This window comes from Zootoca vivipara, chromosome 4 (assembly GCF_963506605.1).
Source record: "Zootoca vivipara chromosome 4, rZooViv1.1, whole genome shotgun sequence".
NCBI lineage: Eukaryota > Metazoa > Chordata > Lepidosauria > Squamata > Lacertidae > Zootoca > Zootoca vivipara.
Window position 1 is genome coordinate 71,891,433 of NC_083279.1, and position 24,615 is coordinate 71,916,047.

Here is a 24,615-nt window from a genome sequence, read left to right on the forward strand (position 1 = left end):
CCAGTCTGTATTAATTTCCAATTCATTAGCTGTCAGACAATCTAGGCATTTCCTCAAGGAACATACAACTGCTTCTGCACTTGACAGAGAAGAAAAGCAGAATTTGGTGTCATCAGCATACTGATTTTCCAGTGGTTACATATAGATCTTAAGAAGCACAAAATAATACTAATAGCGAAGTGATATAGTAAGTCTCTGTTAGTCAATTTTTATCGAACATCCTGACACTGTATGACTGGAGATGGTGCTATAAAACTGAATATTACCATTAATTACTGAAGTGTCTTGAGGATGTCAAAATGTTTTTTCTATAATCTATAAATGTATGCCCATGTTCTTTTCTTCCTGCACATTCAAGTTCCTATTTCCCAACATTAATGTGTTCCATAATAAAATATAGCAAATTCCAGCTACTTCCAGGAAGTAGCTTATGCAATTGGCTCTTCAGAAAGAATGTACTGAACAAAATGCAATGGTGCATCAAAATACACACTCTAATTTGCATTTAAATGAAATATAATTATGTGTCCCAACTAACTGAAATTACATAATTTACAGTTTTATACACTATGTTTCTAGCATATACTTAAAAACACATTTGATGTACACCTGAAAAATATAATGCATAACCCGTGGTGCAAACATGCAGCCTTATGTAATCAAGCTATACTTTCTGAGCAGCTAGGATTGAGAGTCACCACCTTACAGGTTCAGAAAAATCAGGTTCAACACAATGTATGTGATTCCAAGTTGATGTACCTCCATTTATTTAAGAGATTCTACCCTGAACAGAGGTTCCAACTTGCATATACTATTGGGGGGGGCAGGTAAGCCCTGCCCCGCATATCCAGTTGCAAGACGTGGAACAGGCACACCATTTGAATGGCAAGGCCTATTAACTTTTGGGGGGCAGCCCCCTCAAATATTTTATTAGGAGTTGGCCCCCCAAGAGCTTGAGATGGATCAATTTGCTTGCTCAAAACAAGATGTTATGGATGTATGCTGCAGTATATTTATATATATATATCTATATAAAATTTTCAACAATGTGAAATTCTTGTTTGGCGTTGGGGGACAAAGATAAGTAGACTCCACTTAATGATCAATGATGGCCTATTTCTGCCATCCTTCTTCACAGACTATTTTAAATCTACCCTTCCTGATAAATTTTACTGTTCAAATATATTTAATGAAATGTTTATAGGATCAGCTTCTGAAATCAGTAATGAAAATAAAGCAAAAAAATATTTTACCCAGTAAGTTGTCTGGGAACATCTGATGCAGAATCAGACTGTGGGCTTAACCCACTGGAAATGCCATGTAGGGAACAAAAGGGTATGTGTAACAATACCCAGTGTTTTTGCAGAGACCTTGATGTTGGGAAAGGTGGAGGGCACTAGGAGAAGGGGACGACAAAGGATGAGATGGTTGGACAGTGTTCTCGAAGCTACGAACATGAGTTTGACCAAACTGAGGGAGGCAGTGGAAGACAGGAGTGCCTGGCGTGCTATGGTCCATGGGGTCACGAAGAGTCGGACACGACTAAACGACTAAACAACAACAAAATATGCATTTGACACATAAGAAGAAGAGCCTGCTGGATCAGGCCAATACCCCATCTACTCCAGCACCCTCTTCTCACAGAAGCCAACCAGATGCCTGTGGGGAAACTGCAAGCTGGACCTTACTGGTGGGAGAGGGAAAAAGTGACTGGGAGGGAGGATTTGGCAGAGGAAAACAACAAGCTGCAAAAAAGGTTAAACATGCCATTGCTTCCTGCTACTTTTCTGCTCAGAACTACAGACTTCCAAAACTGATTTTCATTTTTTTTAATGAGATGTTGGCCTTCTGTTTAATTCAGAGTTCACTCAAGAGCAGGATATAAATGTCATGATTAAAATAAAAAATAAAAATCCATGTGTTGTACTATTAACCCAAACAAAACTGAGTATGTGAAGTGGATACTAACTTCTTAGACAGGTTCCAGTTACAAGTAGGTAGCCATGTTGGTCTGCCATAGTCGAAACAAAATAATAAAAAAAAATCATTCCAGTAGCACCTTAGAGACCAACTAAGTTTGTCATTGGTATGAGCTTTCGTGTGCATGCACACTTCTTCAGATACTTCTTCAGTATATCTGAAGAAGTGCATGCACACGAAAGCTCATACCAATGACAAACTTAGTTGGTCTCTAAGGTGCTACTGGAAGGATTTTATTTTTATTTTTTTAGACAGGTATATTTGTTGTATAAGCTGCAACTGATCTGTCCGATTCTACTTGCTTGAGGTTTAATACTGGGGATTTTTTCCTACAAACTATAATACTGTACTAAGGATATTCTGAGGACTCGCAGATCAGAGAATTTCTTTCTTTTTAAAGAATCCAACAACTGATCTCCTCACAGGGAAAGACTTTGGCAACTTTCTAAATACACATAATTTTCTTTGCTATTTCCTGATTCTCTGGCCAGAAAAATAATTACAGAACTTATTTTCTGTAGGGAAGGAGCAGAAATTGTTTCTCACGCTAGATCTGCAGGCTTTCTGGGATACATAGTAGAGATTAACAGGTCACAGAGAAATTTTATTATCTAGGGTAATGAAAAGACTGCATTAACAGACTAGCTCCTTTTCTACTCTTAATATGGTCAGAACTTTAAAAGGCCGACTGAGCATAAAACAAGTCTTTGAGGAATGCCAAGAGAATTCTTAATGGAAGGACCGAATTCAGTTCACAATTCTGATTTCATTGTGAACAGTAGCAAGCACAAACCCTTATGCAATATATCTTAACTGCAACATCTTAATTAAGATCCTTACCCGGAGGGAGGGAGGTGGAGAAGGTCAAGAAAACCACCTGTGTGATATGCAACCCAAAGAAGAGCTTAAACTGTAAGATTTGGATCTGGATTTTAGAGGTCTTATAGCTCAAGCAGCTCTGAAGAGATCTAATATATAAAATGTTAAGTATTACAGGGAAAGGATTTATTTAAGGAAGGCTACATCTGATCTTTAAAAAAAAAGTATATACAATGTGGCAAGCCAAAACAGCTGAAGAAAAAGTTAGTTACACGAAATTCTATCTTTTATCCCCGAATTGAAAACAAACTTAAAAACTAGAAAATACTCATAATGGTTTAATACAGAATCACACCTATGATTATCTCGCATTCTGATTTTAATTATATTAATCCTAAATGGAAAAGGAAACAGTCACGATATTTTTTTCAGGACACACTTGTAGACTGTAATGTATTTATCATCATATACAAAAATCTAAATTACAAAATGGGGGAGGGCCTTAGGAAGAAATGCTACTGCACATAAGGTAGGAAAGCCAACCCAAAGTATGTGTGGTCAATACAAAATAAAACTACAAGGCTTGCTATGGCTCATTTTGCATACAAATAGATAGGATAGCCAAGTGAACAAACGCTAAATGAAAAGTTATTCTTATGTACAGATACTTCATTTCAGCAAGAAATTAAACTACAAATCTCTGCCATCTGAAAGCAGCAGGGCAGCGTATCATGTTAAAGGAAAATCTGCTTCTCCTCTCAGTAGTTATCCTGTTAGTGGCCTTTAAGCAACACTGTTGCACCCAAGACACACGTGTTACACAAGCTGGTTTTCCCCTTGGCAAACATCCATCTAAATAATCATCAGGCTCTGCTTTGCTTGGTTTTTTAAGATAAAATGAGAGCACACATTACCTAGATGTAGTTTTAAACTCCGCTAAAATTATACTGGAAATGTATTTGGCCCTACTGAAAGCAAGTTACTCCTTGTTCTTGCACTCTTCCAACAAGCAGCTGCTATCCTTTCAGCTATAACCTCCTGCAACTTGCACGATGCATTCATCAGATGAGACGACAAATAATCACTTTGGCCCAATGTCTAGGTTTTACTGTACACATTTTGAAAGTTCCACCTCGACTCTGATTTTCGACATTAGAAAAGAGACAGTTACTCGAGAACACGGTTCGCTGGAAAAAGTCACCTGATCTAAACCTGTTAAACAGAACAGATTTTCTTCTGAGATGCTAAAAAGCTTTCAGCTTTCCCCCTTCCTTCCATCCCTGTACTGATTAGCATATTCACTAGGTTAATATTTGGCTGCATAAAGGCGTAAAAAAATATTTCAGATTACAAAGTTCAAACCTACATTTTTGAGGAATTGGCATCCGATGTGTTATGTACCATTCCCAAACAGGTGCCTCTGTTGAATTGCTAGGAACCCAGGAAACCCTGATCACCTGGGACAAAAGTCTGACAAATAAATATACACACACTTAATAGCAATAACTACTAAGAGACTTAGTGAATGTGGGAACCAGTAAGTACAACACAGTATACGTATTAGTTGTGCACTATAAAAAATAGTTATAGCACTAATTTCCAACCCATTTTTTTTCTGAGCAGGATGAAACTGCACGTTCCTCAGTTAGAACAAGCCAATATAAAATATTTAAAATGAAACTAGAGTGCAAAAAGCCTTGAAAATGTCTTCCGCGGTTAGAGAATTTCTCCAGTTATATTCATATGTGGGTGATGGGGGAGAGGGGAACGGGAAGGGAAACTTTTTTTTTTTAAAAAAAGAATTGTTGAGAATAAGAACAAGAGATTGTAATTGTGTAAGATAGTATGTTGCTACTAAATAACAGGAGACATGAACTGTGACTATGAAAACACTACTACAGTGAATGAATGCTTCATTTTTAGACAGTGTCTAATTAAAATAATAAAATACTTAGCATTTATGTAGTTCATGGAAGTGCTTCACTTGTATTACCTCAGCATTCCTAACAACAGCCTGGCAATATTAGTGAATAATACTAATACTAACCTATCATAGTTCAAGGGTTGAGGCTGGGAACTGGGATGCATAAGTTTGTAGCTGAGGTGAGATCTGAAGTGGACAGATCTCATAATTTTGTACTTTAAGAACAGATGGGATACAGCTAAAGCTTGGAACAAAAATATTTAAATGATACAATGCATACAACACCGTATCTTGGCACCCAATATTAAGGCAAACTAATGCCTCACAAAATACAGCATGGAATATTTTAAGTTTGAATAATTATAGAAAATTAAAAGTCAAGAAGACAGGAGTGCCTGGCGTGCTCTGGTCCATGGGGTCACGAAGAGTCGGACACGACTAAACGACTAAACAACAACAACAAAAGTCAAGTTTAGAGAATTTAATGAAAAACCAAAGTAACTTCAGAACTAAAATGGATCAAGTAGATGTTGCTGTTTAGTTGTTTAGTCGTGTCTGACTCTTCGTGACCCCAGTAGATACACCATGTCAAAGAGGCCAAGACCTGAGATGGCTTCTGGTTGTTAAATACCATGCAGCCTTACAGTCAGTTCTGTGCACTTTTATTCAAAGGTAAGTCCACTTGATATCCGTGTGACTTAATCCTAATAAGCAAAGGGCTGCAGGCTAAAGATGAAGGTGCTTTCAAAGACAGCATTCCAAGCTGCTATTTTATCAGTGCTATGGGTCCCCTCAGGTCATATGCCTTAAGTCAGAGGAGATAATTAGGCAGGTCCATCATCAAAACTTATAGTGATGCACCTGACTTCTGATCCCTGATTACAACCTGCTGTGGGAAAACCATTAAACAAATTTCCTGGAAAGTCTGGAAATGGAGGAGGAGGAAGAAGAAAGGTTAGAGATATTTTACTTCCCCATAGACAGCACGTGATAGTAATATGAGAGAATTTGTAAGAACTGCCACTAGGAACATTCACCTTGTCTATTGTCTTTCCTCCTCCATTACCACACATTATTACTAAATGCTACATACAATTTTCAGCTTAATCTGAATCAATACTTAGCTTACTCTTGGTTTCCTCTGTAAAAAATTTCAACTGGATCTGTCTGAACTTCCAGTGAAATTCATGTGGGTGCATATATTTCTGTATACAGATTTTAAAACTTATTCTTGAGAATAACTTGTTCATATAAACAAGTTTACACAGGGGTAAATTAACTCACAAATCCAAAGGATATGCTGACAGAAATCCTAGCATTCTGATTCCAGATTAAGAAAAGCAATTCCTACCTACCATTTTACATAAGGAAGAAAAGAAACGATATGAAAGGGGTCATATATGCACATACGAACACACATGCAAGAAAAGGATAAACAACACACTCTACGTTAAATGAAATTTGGACAGCTAACTTAAAACAGACTATGGAATTAATTGATGCTCTGTCTTTATGTAAAGCATATGAACAAAAAGCAGAGTAAGAAAAGAATGCACACAGAGACATAAAAACAGGAGGGGAACAGGAGAAAAGGAAATGAAATGAAAAGAAAACAAACAGAGTTCTAACAGGCCCATTCTGCTAAAGGGAGTCCAACTAAAGAGTCATATGATATCAGATAGTGCAGGACACGTCGCCAGGAGCTGGAGCGGATTGCCTGCAGGAAGAAAGAGCCAGTGTGTTTCAGCTCAAAGAGCTTTTCTTTCCTAATTTTCTTTCCTCCCCCCTCGTCTCTTTCTCTTTTCTCCTGTACTGTGAATGCCTCAGTATCTTAGGTCAGGTCCATGAAGAATCTCAGAAAAAAGAACTATCATCTTTCACTGTACTTCTGGATGCAAAGATAGCTCTGGTAGAAGATGCCTCTTAGCAGAGACTGAAGGGACTTATGTAGATTTTGGCACGGAATACCCCTCCCTCCTGTTGCCACCTCTGGGATTACAGACACAAAATGGACACATACCACGTTACAGAACAAAAACAAAAAGGATATCTTAAGGAAAGATGTAAAAGAGGTACAGACATGTCGGTTTTTTCTATGAAAATGACAAAGCTTAGAGGTGTTCATTACTTGCTTAATTATATTTTAATCTTTACAGATAGAATAAAGCACAGTAAACAAATAAAATAACGAAAAATGCAGAAAAAAATTGGGGAAATAAAGGAAGAAAACGCTAACTTTTTAAAAGAGGATATAATCTGCCAAAAGTTGGACAATTTCTACTGTGTTTCAGGAAATACTGGATGTGCCCAAGATTTCTACACTCTCTTTTTTTCTATTGAGATATTTCATGCTCAGCTATGGAGTCCTCTACGGTAAGACTGGATCAGAAAACACTTTTATGTTTGCATCGTGAATCTGGTTTCACTCCAATTGCTGCAATTAAGTTGCTCCAAAATTATAGCAGTAACTGTAGGACAAACTTGCCTTTGTACCTCCTCTGTAAACATAACACATTCCTTCTGAAATAACATCTACTAAGTATGTGGGACTGCCAAAATCTGTATTACATAAACACATACAGTACATATGTGGCTGTAACAGACCACCTCTTTAGGGAGAGGATTGAATGAAAAAGAAAAATAGCACTGATCATGATAATCATCCTTTGTGTCCCAAAACAATTGCTGTAATTACTTTCAATCTAGTCCCACACATTTTGCATACATGTAAAATTACATATACTATGATAGTAATGCTCACCACATACATCCTTCCACTTGCTCTCGTGAACTACTAAAAGTAATAATTTAACGAAAGTAGTAATTAATTACTGTACTGGGGATGACTTTGAGTAAAGGAACCTTTCTTGCGTGTGTAAATGTTCAAGATATATTTGGATGCATTTTAAAACATGAAGAACTGTAGACATTTGCTACTATAATTCCATGTAACATGTTATTGAATTGCTACTCAACTTTGTCATCTTATGGTACTAGCCAAAATATATTGTGCTCTTTCTCTCTCTCTGTGTGTGTACATCTATATGGAAGAGGGAGAGAGAGAGAGAGAGAGAGAGAGAGAGAGAGAGAGAGAGAGAGAGAGAGAGAGAGAGAGAGAGAGGTTCAAATCCATAGAATAAAAACAAGCAAACATGAAAACCTGCACAAGTGACAGGTATGTACTATAGGTATAGTTCCATCTATAGGAAAGATAAACAAACACAAACTATAAAGCCCTCCTAACCTATGGATAACCAAGTGTGCTACGATTAACATAAGGCCAAAGAAAACTGCCCCAGATGTGTGTATAACTGCTGCATCCTTTCAGAGGCAAACACACTTTCCTTCCACAAGCCCTTACTAACTTTGGGGGGACTGGCGACAAAAAGTAAATGACCCCCCATTCCATCATTTATTGTGCAGAACATCTTACCCATTCTCATTGCCTCTTCTATTGCTCAGGTGAAATGTCTTGAAAGGCAAAGAAAGAAGAAGAAGAAAAGGGGGGGGGGAGAGCCTAAGTTTATGCCAGAGAACCCCATCAAGAAAAAGTTAGCAAAGCAACAGCTACATTGTATTTTAAAAAGGACAACCGGGGAAAAAAATCAAACTATTTTATTAAACGCTCCCCCCTTTTCTTAAGTTAAAAAATGTATTTTATGAGGGAAAGAGAAATCACATCCCTTTTCAATTTGGGGCTTTTGTGTGCGTGCGGCTGCCACTGTTTCTTTTTCTTTTCGAAAGAAAAGGGGGGAACCCTAAAAAACAAGGGGGGGGAGAACATATCCGAGGCGTTAAGCTTGCACCCCCCCTTTCCCCCCCTTTGTAAAGAACTCTTTGTTCTCTAGTGAAAATGCATGGAGGAAAGAAGAAGAAGCAGAGGGGTGGGGGGAAATCCCCGGGCAGCGACTCCCTGAAACAAGTGCAAAACACTTAGAGGCTTTTGGGCTGGCTGAGAGCCAGAAACCCTCCCGCTGTCTGGTTAGGAAAAGAGGGGGGGGGGGGAGAGAGAGGGAGAGAGGCAGCGCGATTGGGGGGGGGGGAGAGACATTGGCACTTCCTTTAATAGACATAGGAAGCGGGATTTTTTTTCTTTTTTTCAAAACTGGCGGTCAAGCGTTAAGTAACTCCCAGCCTAAAATCCACCTGCTCGGAATGAACTTGGGTAACCCCCTCGGGGTGCCTGAGGAGAACCACCTACTCCAGACACTTCTCCCTCTCCCTGAATGCTGCTGCTGCTGCCCTGCTTCCATTCTTCCTGCTCCCGTCACACCAATGCCCACAGCTCGCCTCTCCCCGCCCGCCCCGCTTCAAAGCAACAACACACCAAAACACACGCTCGCTCGCTCCATCTCCCTTTTTTTCCAAAAAAAGGAAGGAAAGAAACGGAAAGGAAAAGACAAAAAAAAAAAGACAAAAAAAAAAAAGAGAGAGGCGCCTTTCCCTCACGGTTGCGGCACAGTGATAAGGGGTAGCGAACATCTCATACCTGGTGTGAATGTTAATCAGCCAGGAGTTCTCCTTTTCCCCAAGACAGGGAACTGTATCCTTCCAAATTTATTAGAACCTCCTCCACTGCCTCTTTGAAAAACCTTCTTTGTCACCCTCTTCCCAAGTCCTGATACACTTTTTTAAAAATAAAAAAATAAAAAAAATAAAAAAATGGCTTCGGAGCTCCTTCTATTCTTGATATTGATTCTCCCTCTCTCTCTCTCTCCCTCTCTCCCTCTCTGTCTCCCCCCACCCCTCCTCCTTTCTCCTGTCTCTGTCTCTTCTGAGTGGTCTATTGATAAGTCCCTAGAGGCACTGGGTCAGCCTGCCCGTAGGAAACCAGACACAATGCACAAATCTCCGAGTGCCATTCTGCCATCAGCAAGCAGACCACGTTTAGGAGAGAGGAGGAAAAAAAACACAACAGTGGAGCAAAAGACAGAGAGAGAGAGTGAGAAAAAGACTGATTGGAACAGGAGGGAGTGAGAGAGAAAGCAAGGGAGAGAGGGAGAGAGCGACACTGCCAGTCAGGTTAATCATCCCTACTTTAATTAGCTGTTCGGCTTAGACATAAAACAATTGAATTTGAATGATCTGTCAGTGGGCTCGGCTGAACCAAAAGGGAAACGCGAATATTACAGAAAAGACTGTTGGTGGATTCTGATAAGCTAGACTGGAAATCCTCAAAGGGTAACTATTAAAACTTGCCACAAAACAAAAAGTACAAATACAAATGGCATTATACAATAAGCTGTTTCTTAAAACAGCTGTAGATCTAGATGCCCATCTCCTTTATTTCCTTTCCTTTTACCAGTGGTAGGTTTAGACTTGACAAATGCATATATAAACTCCAGAACAACACAAATATTTTAAGTCTGGTAGGAGAGAGGGGCTATCTGCCAAGTACATTTTTTTTAACTCTACAAGAACTTTCCTGAAATTTGCCTTACAGAACAGATGGAGTTTAATACTGACAGACCTATGTATGTGTGGGGTGATAAGATAATAGGACCACCATTTTTACTTTCACAAGGAAGCAAATTGTTATTACCAAGGATACTGAAACTCGGGGGACTGAAAACAATGCTTACTTCAGGTCTTCGTAAGAAAAACCCTGCTGGGTCAAACCAAAGATCCCTCGAGTCCTGCAACTTGCTGACCACAATGGCCAACCAGATTGGAGAAGGGCAAGGTACTTCTGGGGGATGCTGCCGGTCCACCTGGGTGCCAGGCACTGGTGCAAGACTCTCACAAGTGGAGCAAGCTCCCTCTGTTGGTGTCACTGGGATAGTCCCTCCTAATGCAAATATATTTAAGTTGGTGTGTGTGTGATTTTGCAGCAGCTCTGCAGCATGGAGGAAAAGGCTAAACTTCCCTTTCTACAGTCCCAATCTTAAAAGCATAGAAATTTGGCAATGGAAGGGACTACAATTGTCCCCTCCCCTCCCCAGGGCAGCTCTTTGCCATGTTAAAATGCACATTAGTTCCTTTTATGCAATTAACATTCTATCCAGCTTGGCAGTGAGTGCAATGGATTTCCAAAGAATTCAGGATATGTTTTCACACCACGACACTTCTGTGCAATGTTAGAAGCAGACTTCTGGATAAGCGTTAACATTTTAAGTTTTCTGGACAGGACCAGAAAACTACTATATTCTGCATTGAGTTTTGCAAACCGCTGATCTTTCATACATTTTAAGTAATAGTAAACAACAGTGAGACTAAAGTTTACGGTATATTAACCTGGTTGTTGACTATCCCTGAGCTTAAGCAAAGCAAAACAAGACAAGACAACAACAAGCAGAGCAGTACCAATCAAGGCAGGTATCAATGATTGATAGAGGATCACGAGTTCTGTAGACAGAAAGGAAATGCTAGGTATTATGAATAAGCAATTCATTCCACTATAGAAAGTCTTTAAGAAAAGGAGTAAATTCTCACTAAAAAAAAGCAGGTGCAGAGTAATTTATTCATTCAGAACTTGGATGCAATCTGAGGTACAAATGGATTAATCCTAGTGATAGACATCACACTGAAGTGCTGTATAGCAAAGCAGGTGAGATATTTATGACACTTCCGAAAACCTGACATAATTGGTACCTCAAATAGGGAAACAAGTAACGTTGCTGTTGCTGTTACTAAGTGTACCACTTTTGACAGCCCAATATTGAATTGGGAAGATGTCCATTTAGCATGCTGGTGACGGTAGAATGGTGGCATAAAGGTCCTATAAAAATCAGTTTACTATACATGCCATTATTATTATATCTCTGAGTTCCAGCAGCAAGACTGGGAAAGCAGATTACCCTGAAGCAGGGCTTTTTTTCAGCTGGAACTTGCTGGCACCTCTTTGGTGGGTGCCATTGCCATTATAAGAGAACAAGGAAGAGAACATGGTGAGTTCTGGCACCTCTTTTTTCTAGAAAAATAGCACTGCCCTGAAGATGCATAACATGTTCTCTATATTCCAAACAGGGTTAAGAGAGCAGCATCAAACTATGAATTTCTGGTCTAGTGTGTCAACGTCAGCCGAACAATATTTATTTATTTATTTATTTATTTATTTATTTATTTATTTATTTGTGACAACCACCACTGTCAAAGCAACAAAACAATAATTAAAAACCACCAGCAACAAAACCATATTTTAACACACACACACACACACCAATTAATAATAGAAATCCACAAAATGGGATTTCACTGTGTTGGCAAACACACTATGCAATACCCTGCCCAACAAGGCCTGCCTGAGCCCTATACTGTTGTTCTTTTGACAGCTTAAAAACATGTCTGATCAGGTTGACAGTACAATTCCAAGACTTCCATGTCCGTCAGTTCTGAAATGGCATTTAGGTTTATGGGTATTTTAGATTGAGCTTCTCCGTTTAAAGCAGGGCTTCTCCCAGATATCTGAAATAATTGGGAGGCACATATGGAAAGAGCTGCTGCTCTATATGGTAAACAAGAAAAAAGGTGTTGAACTGCTTAAATGGTCAACATAGACCTTTTGAACTGGGAAGTTAGTACCACAGAGCTAGAAGCAGAGCAATATACACAGTGAGATTCATCGCTATGAGGAGATGAGGCACAGCATTCTGCCCTAGTGGCAGCTTCAAAACCATTTGTAAAAGCAGTTCCACACAGAGTGGATATGAGCAATCCAAACAGGAGATTACTAAAGCATGGATTATTTAGGACAAAACCGTATCTGACCACAGCCAGCTCAGCAGCCTGAAATGGTAAAACACACTCCTGACTGCTACTGCCATGCAAGAGTCCAAAACGAGTACAAGGTCCAGGGACACTGCCAGGGTGCAAAATTTTGTTCTTCAAGGGGAGTGTGCCGGCAAAAGCACATTTCCCACTGGTTTTGAGTTGCCCAACATAACACTTCTGTCTGGCTGAAATGGAAATGTATGCCAGTCACCCCAGAAATGTATTTTCATGAATGTTTTCAGGGAATCTACCACTATTTGATGAAAAATAAAAATAAAACTGGGCACTGTCATTATATGTTTAAAAGGACTGGTGACAAGACAGAATTTTAAGGAACCCCACAGGTCAAATCTCATGTGGTAGAGCAGCAGTCACTCAATGCTACTACCCTTTAGCACTATCCTGAAGGTAGGAGAATCTTTGGCAAAGAGATGTCCCCAATTCCCACTAGTCTCAAACAGCTCACAAGTAGTTGATTATCAATAATATCAAATGCCACTGAGAGGTCTAAGAGAATGAGCAAGGTCATATTCCCCTGTCTAACTCTAGATGCAGATCATCGACCAGGACAACTAACGCCATTTGAAGCATGAACTCTGACTGAAATGGGTCTGCTAAAATTATATCACATTACTGCTCCATTGTTTACTTTCTGAAGGGATAACCTAAACTTTTGACAAGATAATTTTATTAGAGAGGAATTCTCCAGGTTTCTTTAATTTTTTTTATAGAATAAATAAATTATTACAAGCCTATCAGCCCTTTTTTGTTAGTCTATTTGTGCTGCAATATAGATAATGATTTGATGGTCAAATGTAATTATTTCCCTACAGTGTAAATGACTACAGCACAGCCTTTTAGAGAGTCAAGTGAACCCATATTACTTCTAGACTGATCTAGATGGAAGCTTTGCAGAAAGATGTATCAATGAATTCAGGAAGGCTTACTTAACAGTAGGATTATAGGCCCAATTTTAGATATATTATGGTTATTACACAATTAGTGTATAGAGCCCATTCTACAGCACATTTAAACATAGTACTTGGATTCCAACCAACTTATATTAAGCTTCAACTGATTATTGAGTTGAAAATGGATTTCATTAATTAAGCAGCTGATAAAAATTGCAATAATAAAAATAAGAATTGGAGAAGTAGGAGTGAAATCAGAAATCCCTTTCCAGCAACTTAACTAAAGTACTTCTGATAAACAGGGGTACTTAAAAAAAAACTAATTAAGAACATGAAAATACTTGTCTACATGACAGGTCCAATAACCAAGCTTTTAACACAGGATTATTTAAATTAATAGAATAAGCTTTGTTGTTTATTGAGGTTAGTAACCATATCTTTGATCTACTGTTAAGCAGAGATACCAGTTCATATAATAATGCTCAAAAGAGCTTCCTTGGCTGGGTTTGGATGTGGGAAACTTCAAAGCCCTGTACATTGATGAAACTTATGGGATTGTTTTCGGCAAGTTATTGTCTCTCATAAAGTTATGAGGCTATCTAAGATGTACAGGATACAAATGTAATTTATTTACTAATTAATTCACCTAAAATTATAAAACAACTAAACTTAGACTCTGCCTATTATATTAGACCATGCTTTTTGCCAAAATTGTTGAGCTTTCTTTAGCTTTCCTTTCTTTATAGCTTTCTTTGCAAAATCTAAAGAAAGGAAGAGAGAGAGAGAGAGAGAGAGAGAGAGAGAGAGAGAGAGAGAGAGAGAGAGAGAGAGAGAGAGAGAAAGAAAGAGAAAGAAAGAGAAAGAAAGAAAGAAATCTTTGGACATTCCAAAGATTTCCGCCAAGATTGTTTTCAACTACCGAATCCAGGCTATGTCCATGAAATTCCAGAAGTATGGCAGCCCTACTTCCTTCTCTCCTTGTGTTCTTCAGTCAAGATTGAAAGCACACCACTTTTTACCTCTGGAGCAATCAAGTGGTTTACAGAGCTTATTGGGAACAATGCTGGCAAAACAAAGCATTTTTCTTATAGGATAGTGAGAGGGTTCAGACCCCCTTTCCTTGTAGCATGCTTAATCTGCACTGGGCTTACAATCAGCAGCCAGCACATAACTGATTAATGAATGGGTTAATTACACCAATTTATCGATTTGTGTATACAGTCCTAAAGCAAATAATACAGATGATACCTGATTGTTATTAAGTAGGCATGTAACCCTGTTTTACAGATCTATAAACTGAACTAAGTAACTATTGATATGGCAACAGCTAATCAGAGGGCATAAAGTGACAAATCAAATCAGCGCATGAGCTAGCGTTATGATTTAAACAACCCAAGTCAATTACCTTTCCTCCCTAGCACACATATTACCCTTAAAAAAGGAAAAAAGAACAAAAGAGGTAGGAAGGTAAAATACAAATAAAACTATTTAATATTCATTTTTATAGCATTAGCTTCTACACAAATTCTTACTGATAGATACACATTGCATTACCAAATGAAATGAATACAGAGTCAATTCTGAAATGCATTATACCTTCAGATGATTTTGGACTCCAACTCCCATCAGCCCCAGCCATTTTTAAAATCAAATATTTCAAAGTAGTTTGCGATGAAATAAAATAAAACAACCATAAAATACAACTAAAAACAATTCTAATAAGATTACAAACCAACAGGCAACAGAGAATAGCAACTGAAAACCGAAAATGTAAGAAACAGCAACTAGAAGCACAATGAAACAGAAATACCCTGCTCCCAGAATGTAAGAAGGGGTAGAACGAGATACAGTACACAGTCCATGGAAAGGCGTTCTATATCTCCAGAGTTACAGCCAAGAGTATCACGTTTCTTATATAGGCCAGTCTGGCTTCCAAATACGACAGAACATGAAGCAGAGCCCCCTCCACTTTAACTGCTGCAGGGGCGGGTGTCCATAACATTTTGGACTCTATTCCTAATTATGTCTTTTTTATTTCCAAAAGAAATCCAAAGGACAAGTCTGGTTCCCAGTTAGCAGCTCCCAGCGTATCCTGGCAAACCTCTTTTAAAACTGAGTGGAGTTTCAAAAGCAGTTTTTGATACAGCACAAAGTTCTCCTATTCAAAAAAGTGTGTGTGGAGGGGGGGAAGGTTCAAAATTCAACTGAATATGGACCTAAAGCTACTGTCTCGATCAGAGTCAACACATTTTGTTTGATATCGCCTGTCACCTTTCGTTGCTTCATCTAGTTTGCAAAATTTGTGATTACATGCCCTCTAGGGGAGTATCAGTTAACAATTGCAATTCCCCCCCCCAGAAAACCCCCCAATAAATCCAAATATATTGGGTTTTTAAATTTATATGGGAAGCATGTTTTTCCTATCAGTTGGCCCAAGAAATCTACAATTGCCTACAAATTGTGGATTTCTTCCTTCTTGCTATATAGTAACATATATATAAACAAAGTTATGTAATAAAAAAATATGAGACTCCAAGGTGAAATCAATAGCATGAATGAGGAAAAACACAAAATTTTCATGAATGAGTATATTTTTCCAGTGTATCGGGAATGGAGGGAGGCAACATTAGTATCGGAATATGTAGCAAAAAAGACTCAGCCCCTCCCCGGCCCTGGTCTAAATATTGGGATCAAACGATACCCCGAGGGGCATCAGCCACCACTGACATTGTCAAACACAAAAGCTCTGTGCCCTTCACATACCACCCTCCCTTGCGCCCAAAGAGTAAGAATGGCAAAAAGAGCTAGTGAGAAAGTGTAACATTACAGGCATACTAGAGCCATCTCCTGCCCTTTCAGCAGCCGAATGCTAATTCATGCTGTTAGTTATGAAATCACCAGCTCAGAAACAATGTTTAATACGCCTTATCAACAGCCCCTTAGTGAATGAATTATTTAACCCTCCCCAAAGAATGAGCTTGACACTCTTGCTCCTGAGCATAACATGGGAACAGGTGCAAGGTTTTTATTTCACTGGCAAAAAAAAGAATACAAACAAAATCTTCCATCTCCCTGTACTCTGAAAATTCTGAACCATGTTTGCTGAAACTTTCCAAATAAAAAGAAATCAGCCTAAGGCAGAAATTCAATGAATAGTTAAAATTTGACAATGTTATAAGCCACTGAAAACAGGATGTTATAATAGAGGGTGGTAATTCGAGGAATCTTTATGTATGTCAAAAAAGATTAAATCACAGTTGCTGAAGCACAATCTTATGTAAATACAAGTACTAAGAGATGCTACTATGGTTCTTCATTTAGTTCTTCTTTCGAGGTGCTTCTCTTATCTGTGTAAATCTTCTGAAAACTTTTGTGAACCCCCCCCAAAATTCAAGGTAGAGTAGCCAGAGAACTGTTTTCCTAGGGATATATGAAACAAGCCTTTGAGTATTAATGCACGTAGCACATAGAAGCAAATAACTGGAGAGTTGGAAGGTTTCCCAAGAGCCATCCAGTCCAACCCCCTGCAATGCAGGAATCACACAGTATGCTGAGGACATGGAGCTCTACTTCTCCATAAAATCCGAATCAGGAGAGGCTGTGCAAGCTTGGGACTACTGTCCTAATGGAATGCTAAATAATAAATGCAATGGGTGGAATGCTATGCTATTATGATCATTCTGTCAGTGCAATAATTTCTGCTTCCCAGATGGAATGGTCTCCTTTCTACTCCTTCTGCTGATTTGGGAGGCTGTGTGTGTGGAGAGAGAGAGAGAGAATCCAGCCTAACAGCTTTCCTGTAAATACTGGGATTTAGGGGTACATTATCATGTGATTAGTGAATAAATTATTTAACCCTCCCCAAAGAATGAGCTCGACACTCCTGCTCCCGAGCATAACATGGGAAGAGGTGCAAGGGACGCGGGTGGTGCTGTGGGTTAAACCAAAGAGCCTAGGGCTTGCCGATCAGAAGGTTGGAGGTTCGAATCCCCGCGACAAGGTGAGCTCCCGTTGCTCGGTCCCTGCTCCTGCCAACCTAGCAGTTCGAAAGCATGTCAAAGTGCAAGGAGATAAATAGGTACCGCTCCACGCGGGAAGGTAAACGGCGTTTTTGTGCGCTGCTCTGGTTCGCCAGAAGCAGCTTTGTCATGCTGGCCACATGACCCAGAAGCTCCCTCGGCCAATAATGCGAGATGAGCGCCACAACCCCAGAGTAGTCCGCAACTGGACCTAATGGTCAGGGGTCCCTTTACCTTTACCTACCATGTGATTATCAACTTAAGTCCAGATGAAGATGCATGCAAAGCATTCAGCAGTGCCATTTCATGTCAGTTGCTGCCTTCCATCAGTTGGTCACAATGGTTGCCAGAAGTAGTTATACAGAAGAGACCAGCTGCTGGCTTCCTCCATAGGGGTCTGACTTGGCAATGTTTTCTTTCATTCACTTCAGAATGATGGGATATGAAGTCTTGTCAAGCCAGGCCACAGTGGAGAAAGTTGTTCACCTTCTCCTCTCCAGCATTCTGGTTGGGAAGACATACAGTGGGGCACCAGTCAAATAGGAAATACCGGTAGTGTGTGAATCTCTCACATGCTTCATTTCTCTGAACCACCTCTGCTTTCTCAGTGAATTCACTTGGAAAAGTGGCACTACTGAGGTAAAAAGCAATGGGTATGTGTTATGAGTTTGTGGGCAGGGAAGAAGGCTGTACACAAGATTCTTCTTACCCCTGGATCCAGCAAGTGTTAAAATATAAGACAGGCTAGCTTCCTGTGTTGAGGTGGTAGCCATTATAGGAAAGGAAAGGAAGGGGGCTCTGGATGGGATCTCTCCCTCCAGAAGCAAACTGGAGAGAAAGTCAGAGCAATGTTTGAGAGCAATGTTTGATTTCTGTTTGAATCCAAGGCTACAGCTATGGGAGAAACAGGACACTTTTGGGGTGCTAATGCTCCATCATAGGTTCATGTTATATATGTATGTGTGTAAATACACCATTTATCATAAAGGCATCACAGACTATGCTGTGCCTCATTTCCAAAGGAAACACAAACAGTAGAACCTCTGGAATCTCGTACCACTCAGACATTTGGGTGGTGGGCAACAATACGTTGGTTTCAATGTGATGGCCCCTTCACCCCACAAAAGTTGAAGCATGTCTCCAAGTCCTATGGGACATATTCTGACTTGCTCACATTTCTCTTTCATCCCATTGACTCTCCCTTTTTCTACATTCCTGTTCTGTGCCAAACTGAGCAGGAATAGGGACGGAGGGGCCTTATTTGATATGAGTGTTGCAGGGGGAGAAGTCTGACCTCATAAGAAGACTGGCAATGGTCTTCTCCCACTAAGACTACCCTGCCTGTCAAATACACTTGGCATTTTAGTTATAGAAGACTAATAAAAGCCTCAGATCTGTTTCAGACGTTACAGAATGCAGGGCTGAAAGAAAGTGTAGTAACATTTGCTTTCTGTTTTCTGCTTCTTTGTAATTCCTAAAGCAGAGTTTGTATGTCTCTTCAAATAGTAGGACATGCAAACTGTCCTTGCATCAGGGTCACCTCAGCATACGACAGAAAGGTTTGCACAGAAATTCTGCTTCAGACATTATGTAGAAGAACGGAGAAAGAAAACATTAATCATCCATTATTCCCTTTCCTTTTCTAACCTTCCAACTTATCTTTGCTCACTAAGACAATGGCTGCATTTGCACATAATGCTAAACCATAGTATAGTGGTATGATGATGAGCTTGTGTGAGCCTTGGATTTGCCTTGGATTTGCAAGGAGCAAACTTAAACTACAATTTAACCACAGCTTGTAGTTTCGTCCAAAATACCTGAACTGGGGTGAATCTCAATTTTGGTTTACTAGAATCTATTTTTTACAAACCATGGATAAGACTTAATCAGTTTATCCTGGTTTGCATGTTGCAACAAGCTGAGGTTAGGGGAAAAATAGCAGTGAAAACTCACAGCCATTCTGGAGGAAGATAAGAAGTGCCATGCAATGTATTTTTCAAGCAAGAATGATGCCATGTTTCCTACAGGAGGAAGGGCAGAGATATAATTGCTTGAAAATAAGGAGATGATAAAGTATCATATCTCAGGCATAATGTATGATCAATTCTGGTCAGGAAGGTGATACAAGGTTCCCCTTTGGGCCTGAGACATGTAGCTAATAAAAAAGAGCAGCATAGCCAGAGGGATTTCCTGAGGCCATTGCAGACCAACTCATAGGCTACTATACAACTCATTTTCAGGAGCATTTGGGCTGCATTTAACACTATCTCCAGGCCCGGCCCCTAGAGCTTTAACTACCATATCACAGTTTTACTTAAATCATAGCAAAGAGCTAAAGATCTTCACTTTCTGATCTGAATCTCGAAGAGTCAAATGATTCGACGGGAGAAACAATTCACTTTGCAAGCTATTTCAGTCATTTTCCCTGGTGCCAAAGGCTTATGTGAAGTTGGAAGTGGTTTTATATACTTTTGTCATTTATTCATATTCTCTTTGATATTAAAGACTTGTGATCTCTTGACTTGGATGCCCTGACTTTGACCTAAAAGGCCAATGCAAGCCAGTCCAATAAGACCTACTGGCTGCTGAAGCTGGAGTTTCCATCAGCACAAAAGATCCTATTGTCTGTGTAGTCAAAGTTTACTTTAGCTGGGAATATTGTTTGCTAAAGAAAGGTTATTTTAGCTATTCTTATAGAAGCTACTGATATATAAACACACACACACACACACACACACACACACACACACACACACTATCTATATCTATATCTATATCCACAAAGCCATCCTTAGGTCATGACTGTATATATTTGGGAAAGACTAATGAAAGGTTTATTTCCCTCAAAATAAAACTAATATTTCAGCGACATAAAGATTTTAAGACATTTCCACTCCATCTTTGGGTGAATATGTAAAGAAATTGGTGCAAAGAAAGTATTCTCCTGACTTTTATTGAAGATTACAGTTTGTATTTCTTACTTAACTGTGCTTTCATGAACTCTGTAAGAGAGAGTATTGTGGCATCTTAAAGACCAGGCCACTCAATTTATTGTGACATAGTCTTTAAAATGCTAAACTCTCTCATTTGTTGCAGCAGACCAACACAGCAATTCCTCTGGAAGTTGCACCTGTAAAGAATGTTAGGTTAAAGGTACACATGCTGTATATTTTACTAAATCATTTGTTTCTGGCAAGTACATATGTGTCATTTTAATATATAACCTGAAAGCTGACGTGTTATTTTGTGATATCGCGGGGTACAAATCTGCAAGAAATGGCTAATATTTGCTCTCACCTTAACCTCTCTGATATGAAGCACTCTGAACAAACAAACCAAGTTTATCTGTACCATTTGAAGTTTATGTCTATGTAGGCCAAACTAGATGCATCATTAGAAATTTCTTCCCCACACCCAAAAACAAAAAACCCACATTAATAGCAGAAACAATTTTCATCAGGAAAGCAAGGTATGGGGAGGGAAGCTTTGAACTTTTCCTCCTCACCATGACCCTGACAAGAATCAACCCCACACTACTATTAACATGGATGCGTGCTGGCTTTGGGGCTAATAGTGTGGGGTCATTTTGAATGAGATTTTGGTTGGGGTGAAAGAGTTAAATCTCCTCCTCCTATATGCTCCAGTCCCAATAAAAAATGGTTCCTTGAACCTGTTATAAATTAAAGAAAGCTAATGGGCATCATTCTGGGCATCATTCTGCTGAGGTCTAGCACCGAGGGCCTTCTGGCAGTTCCCTCGTTGTGAGAAGCCAAGTTGCAGGGAACTAGGCAGAGGGCCTTCTCGGTGGTGGCACCCGCCCTGTGGAACAGATGTCAAAGAGGAAAACAACTACCAGACTTTTAGAAGACATCTGAAGGCAGCCCTGTTCAGGGAAGCTTTTAATGTTTAATAGATTACTGTGTTTTATTTTCTGTTGGAAGCCACCCAGAGTGGTGGGGGAAACCCAGCCAGATGGGCGGGGTATAAATAATAAATTATTAATTAATTATTATTATTATTATTATTATTATTATTATTATTATTATTATTATTATTATAGTTTGGCTCCATGTGTCTCATAAATAGTGGGCCCCGTGGCTGTGAGTCAGAGTGCAGGATGCTAAAGTGGAATAATGTGTCGCTTTTCTGACAGCTTCAGCTCTTTCTTTAACTTTGTTGCTTAAATTTCAACAGGAAGAATGCCTAAGTCTGGAAACTGGGTGCTGTGGGAGGCATGAGGTAATAAATGGAGTAGCAGTCTCTATACCTACTCTGATAGAAAATTATTTATTGGTTGTCGCATCACATCTAAAGATAGGGAGTCTTTCCCAGCCTTACCTGGAAATCACAGGGTCTGAATTTGGGACAATCAAAAAAAGATGCTCTCATTGAGCTATGGCCCTTCCCAAAATTCTTCTATAGCACATATTACAGTGGAGAGTTAACACTACAATGATCTCCACTGAAGGCAGGAATTGGCCAGTTTCACATTTTATATTTGGTGTTAAAATTGCCCTAACATGGTGCCTTAATTCAGCACCTAAACACAGAGGGCCAGACCCAGCTAATCTGGCACACTGGTAGAAGATAGCTTAGTGGCCCCCACTAACACAACACTCTTCTCCCCTCTCCTCCTCCCATACCTCCCCCAATTGGCTCTGTGGGGTTGGAAGAACTCCCAGAACAGCAGTGGGGTGGGGTGGGGATGTGATTCTGTCTGGAAGGGAGAAATGGTTGCATGGATGTAATGATCAGAAGAGAGTGTGACACTGAATTTCTGTTTGTGTTAATTCTTTTTAATGGTTTTGTGGCAGATCTACAGACAGGTTTGCGCCTTCTCAAACTGCATGTGGGGCATACTAAAAAAAAACACAACCCTGTAGATTTTTGTTTGTTGCCTTATGTTGTTGTTTAGTCGTTTAGTCGTGTCCGACTCTTCGTGACCCCATGGACCATAGCACGCCAGGCACTCCTGTCTTCCACTGCCTCCCGCAGTTTGGTCAAACTCATGTTGGTAGCTTCGAGAACACTGTCCAACCATCTTGTCCTCTGGCGTCCCCTTCTCCTAGTGCCCTCAATCTTTCCCAACATCAGGGTCTTTTCCAAGGATTCTTCTCTTCTCATGAGGTGGCCAAAGTATTGGAGCCTCAGCTTCACGATCTGTCCTTCCAGGGAGCACTCAGGGCTGATTTCCTTAAGAATGCATAGGTTTGATCTTCTAGCAGTCCATGGGACTCTCAAGAGTCTCCTCCAGCACCATAATTCAAAAGCATCAATTCTTCGGCGATCAGCCTTCTTTATGGTCCAGCTCTCACTTCCATACATCACTACTGGGAAAACCATAGCTTTAACTATACGGACCTTTGTCGGCAAGGTGATGTCTCTGCTTTTTATGATGCTGTCTAGGTTTGTCATTGCTTTTCTCCCAAGAAGCAGGCGTCTTTTAATTTCGTGACTGCTGTCACCATCTGCAGTGATCAAGGAGCCCAAGAAGGTAAAATCTCTCACTGCCTCCATTTCTTCCCCTTCTATTTGCCAGGAGGTGATGGGACCAGTGGCCATGATCTTGGTTTTTTTGATGTTGAGCTTCAGACCATAATTTGCGCTCTCCTCTTTCACCCTCATTAAAAGGTTCTTTAATTCCTCCTCGCTTTCTGCCATCAAGGTTGTGTCATCTGCATATCTGAGGTTGTTGATATTTCTTCCGGCAATCTTAATTCCGGCTTGGGATTCATCTAGTCCAGCCTTTCGCATGATGAATTCTGCATATAAGTTAAATAAGCAGGGAGACAATATACAACCTTGTCGTACTCCTTTCCCAATTTTGAACCACTCAGTTGTTCCATATCCAGTTCTAACTGTAGCTTCTTGTCCCACATAGAGATTTCTCAGGAGACAGATGAGGTGATCAGGCACTCCCATTTCTTTAAGAACTTGCCATAGTTTGCTGTGGTCGACACAGTCAAAGGCTTTTGCATAGTCAATGAAGCAGAAGTAGACGTTTTTCTGGAACTCTCTAGCTTTCTCCATAATCCAGCGCATGTTTGCTATTTGGTCTCTGGTTCCTCTGCCCTTTTGAAATCCAGCTTGCACTTCTGGGAGTTCTCGGTCCACATACTGCCTAAGCCTGCCTTGTAGAATTTTAAGCATAACCTTACTAGCGTGTGAAATGAGCGCAATTGTGCGGTAGTTGGAGCATTCTTTGGCACTGCCCTTCTTTGGAATTGGGATGTAGACTGATCTTCTCCAATCCTCTGGCCATTGCTGAGTTTTCCAAACTTGCTGGCATATTGGGTGTAGCACCTTAACAGCATCATCTTTTAAAATTTTAAATAGTTCAGCTGGAATATCATCACTTCCACTGGCCTTGTTATTAGCAGTGCTTTCTAAGGCCCATTTGACTTCACTCTCCAAGATGTCTGGCTCAAGGTCAGCAACCACACTACCTGAGGTGTACGAAACCTCCATGTCTTTCTGGTATAATTCCTCTGTGTATTCTTGCCACCTCTTCTTGATGTCTTCTGCTTCTGTTAGGTCCTTACCACTTTTGTCCTTGATTATGGTAATCTTTGTACGAAATGTTCCTTTCATATCTCCAATTTTCTTGAACAGATCTCTGGTTTTCCCCATTCTATTGTTTTCCTCTATTTCTTTGCATTGCTCATTTAAGAAGACCCTCTTGTCTCTCCTTGCTGTTTTTTGGAAATCTGCATTCAGTTTCCTGTATCTTTCCCTATCTCCGTTGCATTTTGCTTGCCTCCTCTCCTCCGCTATTTGTAAGGCCTCGTTGGACAGCCATTTTGCTTTCTTGCATTTCCTTTTCCTTGGGATGGTTTTCGTTGCTGCCTCCTGTATAATGTTACGAGCCTCCATCCATAGTTCTTCAGGCACTCTGTCCACCAAATCTAAATCCTTAAACCTGTTCCTCACTTCCACTGTGTATTCATAAGGGATTTGATTCAGATTGTATCTTACTGGCCCAGTGGTTTTTCCTACTTTCTTCAGTTTAAGCTGGAATTTTGCTATAAGAAGCTGATGATCTGAGTTACAGTCAGCTCCAGGTCTTGTTTTTGCTGATTGTATAGAGCTTCTCCATCTTTGGCTGCAGAGAATATAATCAATCTGATTTCGATGCTGCCCATTTGGTGATATCCATGTGTAGAGTCGTCTCTTGTGTTGTTGGAAGAGAGTGTTTGTGATGACCAGCTTGTTCTCTTGACAGAACTCTATTAGCCTTTGCCCTGCTTCATTT

The 24,615-nt window shown here is 39.9% G+C and overlaps 1 protein-coding gene across 24 annotated transcripts in view; it reads right to left on the minus strand.

Annotated features, from left to right (window-relative positions):
* Positions 1 to 24,615, minus strand: part of ZBTB20 (zinc finger and BTB domain containing 20) — a 496,349-nt gene that overhangs the window by 85,964 nt on the left and 385,770 nt on the right. The window contains exon 7 of one of the 24 annotated variants that reach the window (XM_060273752.1): positions 9,213 to 11,068. The exons of 21 other annotated variants lie outside the window; for them this stretch is intronic. The gene's annotated coding sequence lies outside the window, so the exon portion shown is untranslated. Of the gene's footprint in view, positions 1 to 1,253; positions 2,086 to 9,212; positions 11,069 to 17,607; positions 17,868 to 24,615 lie in introns of those variants that run through there. 2 more of the 24 variants (XM_060273754.1, XM_060273760.1) reach the window with 2 other exon arrangements.